Below are 4,811 nucleotides of genomic sequence, written 5' to 3' on the forward strand. Positions count from 1 at the left end.
AATGCAACTCTTCATTTCTTGAGAAGAAAAATCATGACCCACCTTTGATATTTGGTGTCTTACTTGGTCCCGCTGCTACTTTTTAACCGGATATGACCAAATAGTATTCAATACATTTCATTTCATTTTATTATTATGCTAATAAGAAACTTGATCGGATTGTAATCTATATAAGTATATAGTAAAAAACATGCACATGAGAGTGTATAAATAAAAGCGATCATATTGCTTCAAGAATGGCCTACATGTATAAAAGGGATACGTACAAGGTTCTTTTGCTATCTATTTAACTTTGATTGGCTACTGTGATTCAAGTCAACCTAGTATTCCTTTAAGGTGTGAGTTTTACACATTTCTTACGTACGTGTTTCAAAATCTGTGGTGTTGGCCAGCTAGCTATATGTAGATGAGTTTAATTTTGAGAAATATTTATATATATACTGGTTATAGGTCACTTATAATCAACTTTATCTTATTTGTTCGCACTAGAGTTTATTATATATGTTTTCTTCCGATCATATATTATATAATTTAATGATGTGGTTTTGTTTTTCTCATGAAAGAAGAAATTTATGTGCTCAGAGTATAAAGCATTATAATATGAATAATATATTTTTCATGCATAAAAATTTCTACACTAAATGTACTTTAAATTAATGTAATATTTGACAAGGGTTGTAAGCATCTCTTTTCCTAACATAATTGTGTATAATTACTCCTAGAAATTTAACCATTGCAAGATCGTTAGATATCAATCGTTACTTGTGTCTAGAACTCAATTGGGGGGTCTCACATATGTCTGTAGAGCCCCGAGTGTGCACCAAGTTGGAGCTTGAACGATCCTGAGTTGCAAAGGAAGAAAAGGGTGGCTGGGTATAAGGCTTACGCCGTTGATGGGAAGATGAAAGGTTCTTTTCAAAAATGCTTCAGGTGGATCAAAAGTACTTACACTCAAGTCATCTATGGCTGGCGCTGATCATTGGGTATTTTTCATTTTCTTTTCTTTTATAATTTATATATACATATCCTTCTGTTCTGGGTCTGAGTTCTAGTTCATGTTAATTGTTATGAACTATCTAGTTCTATCTAATAAGTTTTTTTTTTGTTCTTTTGATTTTCAATTTGACAGAACTATTGAAAATCCTATGTTAGTTCTTGGATCCTAAAGCCAACTGATGAAGATCTGAACAAATAATTATAATAATCATAGCAATTATATCACTCTTGATGTTTTTCCAGTTCCATTTTTTGACCATTCTCTACTTTTTGTTTTGACCACAAAAATGCATAAAAAAAATAACATTCTTGAAAAGCCAAGTTTGGCAAAAACAGGTTTTGGTTTATTTATTATTCTTTTTAAAGGCATACAATGTGTAGCTCCTCAATCCATATCTCTTTCACTATTTTTAATGGAAACTTGCATCCAATTGAGATGAAAAATATTTTTCTTTACTCCTTCAACCACTAATTAAGCTCTTATTTACTCCTCTCTGCTCTCATCCTCTGTAATTATTTATGATAATTTTAATAACTCTACCTAACTCTCTCATTTGATCAAGATTCTTAAAGTTACCATAATTTGAAGCTCCAAGTAGCAATTAAGTATTGCAAATTTTTAATATTGATATTTTTTTACTTATTGTATCATTTAATTTTAATTTTGTATTAATATTTTAGGTATTGATTATATTCTTTAGGTTGTGGATCGAATTGGCAAGGAGCATTGCAAAGTTAATTAACTTGGTTATTAATTGCAAGAGGTATAGAAGTATGTTCTCTTAAATCTTTTATTAAAATCATACAAATGTTAGAGGAGTTTGAATATCTTAAATATTCATTTGTAGAGAAGTAGGTTCTGAGATTAAAATTGTGTGTTGCGGTGATAACGGAAGATTGAAAACTTGTGTGGCTTAGAGAAGTAGGTTCTGGAAAATTTGTTTGTGTGTTGCGGTGATATAAGGAAGAAATTTATTGTGTGTTGTTTGAATTTTTTTACTTGGTATTCATAGATGGTCAGGTAACCTTTATATTGGAAATGATGTCAGATTTTATTTAGAATCACTACAAGAAAAAACAGTTTTTATAACATTTTAAAACTGTTAACAGGAAGTATTTATAACGCTTTTCAAATCTAATATAATATTCAATTCAAACCATAACTATCACCACTAAATAAAATTATTAGGTGAAGTTTTACAATTAACATAAGTCTCAACAAACTAATAGTCCTCCACATATTTTACTTAAAAAGTGAACAACAAAACATAATCAAAACACATAAAAGTTTGAAGATAGCTCTCATCTATATCACGATTCATTATGCTCTTCTTTCTATTTTGGCCTTGGCTTGCCCAACTACATAATCTGCAATCCCAGTTTGTAAAGATGAATTAAATAAAAAAAAAAGAGTAAAAGTAATATGAATTAATGGTAAGAAAAATATGTGAACTAAACAAAGAAAATCCTGATAATACACAAGAAACATGCTAAGTAGTTGTAAGATACATTTCCACACAGATTTGGTCAATTCAAATTTGTATAAAAGATTTCGTGTGAGTTTTTCTATCATGAAGACTACAACTTAAATAACAAGCTTAAAAAATCTTAAACATTGATAAAAAACTTAGGGCATGGATATATTCTAAACAACTTACCGTAATTGTAGTCTCAGATAAAACTCTTGAGGTCAATAAAGTTTGACATTCATATGGGCACATCAAGCCAAGACTATTTACTATTCTTAAGAGATTTTGTAGAAACTGCTAAGGATTCGCTGAAACGGTTTAAGTAAAACTATCGAGGATTTGCCATAGCATGCACATTCGGAGAATAATTAAAGCAGTAAAAATAATCCTCACATTTTGCATTCCCTAATAAACAAAAGGATATATAATACTACCCAAGACAAAATAGACTCTCAAAACTGCATGGAAGAATTCAAGTAATATAGGGATCTGTCTATATGATTCTAAAATTTTGAAAGAAACTTTTTTTATAAATACACACATGAAAACTAGGAATGCAAAACACGTTCTAATTTCACCTATCATAACACAAAACAAATACTCAACAACTAAGAAAGAACTTGATCTTGAGCTTACCTTCTCTAGGAAAAGCTTTACTATTTAGTTAGATTTAGCAACCATGAAAATCCCATAACAACTCCTCCTGAACAAGGATGGGATGGTCGGTGGACTGTGAATGGTGATAATAGTGTCTCTTGAATAGATTTGTCAAATAAAAAAAGAAACACATTTTCAAAAAGAATTGGAAAAAAAATAAATCATTTAAAGTACCAAAGTTTCATGAAAACATGGCAGCAATTGCTCACATCATTTGAATACAATTAAGCAATTTGTAAATTTGGAATCTGAAATTTGTTTGTGGTGGCAAGAGTTCAAATTTAGCGCATAACGATATTCTAAAAACTTACCGTAATTGTAGTCTCAATGCAGTTCTTGAGGCCAATAGAGTTTAACTTTCATATGTGCATATCAAGCCAAGACTATCTAATGTTGCTAAGATTATGCAGAAACTACTAAGGATTTCTAATGCCTTGATTTGATCAAACCTGAAATTGTTTTAATTGACTGATATAGAATAATGCATTGTTCTAGAATAATAATATTATATACTCCATAACACCAAGAAAAAAAATATCTTACTTATCCAATGCCTCCCTCAAGGTACTTTTGCTTTCCAATTTCAAAGTAGATCTTCATAAAATATGTTGACATCCATTCTGGTGAACATTATATGCTAAATAAAATTTATACATTAATTACAAATAGCATAATTGCACCAATCTGCAACCAGGAATGCAGAATAGAAGCCAACACCATTATTATGAACATGAAAAAATAGCCAAATAACAAGGAATACATTCAATGATCTTTCAAACAAACCTATCACAAGCTTTGTAAAGGTAAATTTGTTGTAGCAATTGAGTCACATTCAACCACAACAAAGTAATACTTGAACATCAGTATATCAAAAACAAAAATCTTAGTGACATAATGCCAAACAAAAGAAATTCATAAAGCCAAATAACCACTTATCTTCTATTATTTTGTTCTTCTGTACTTGTTATCGTCATTTGGGTTTTTTTTTTTTTTTTTTTTTGCTTTATGAGGATTTTTGTTATTGTGTTTCAAATCTCTGTTTGTATAGACTTTAGGGATAGCAGGAAGATTTGTTATTGTTGTGCTTTGTTTACACTGCCTGTGGACACATCTTGTTTACTAGTTTTGTTGCTTTATATTTTAATTTTTATGGATAAACTGGTTACTTAAAAGAGAAAGGTTTGTTAAACTGTGATTCAGTATTCATTAACTAATATAACTCATAGACATGAATGTTGAAATTCTAAAATTAAATTTTATATTGCGCCTTTTTTTCCTATTCCTATCATCGATGTTTTTATTTACTCTCTCATGAACTTGTGTCAAAAGTGGAGAGGAATATTGAGTGTAAGTGTAGTTTTTGACATTGTACAAGGATTTTCAATGTAATTTTCCAAAATGTAGGTGAACTTGTGTGTTGAAATAATCACAGGTAAATATATATTTTGATATCATATCAATTAATTTCCTTTAAAATAAAACTTGCTATAAGCCAAGTTCTTGAGGTTTTTATATATATTTATTTTTAATTGCATTTTTGAAGTATGCTATTAACTTCCGGTTTTGTTGTAGTTGTACTTGTGGCATTTTATGGTGTATCCTATTTGGAGGTTATAAAGTCTAGATATGATGAAGTTCCAACAAAGGTTGATTTCCTTGCTGCTTTGCTTCCTTTGATCTGCATTCTAG

This window comes from Humulus lupulus, chromosome 1 (genome assembly GCF_963169125.1).
Source record: "Humulus lupulus chromosome 1, drHumLupu1.1, whole genome shotgun sequence".
NCBI classification, from domain to species: domain Eukaryota; kingdom Viridiplantae; phylum Streptophyta; class Magnoliopsida; order Rosales; family Cannabaceae; genus Humulus; species Humulus lupulus.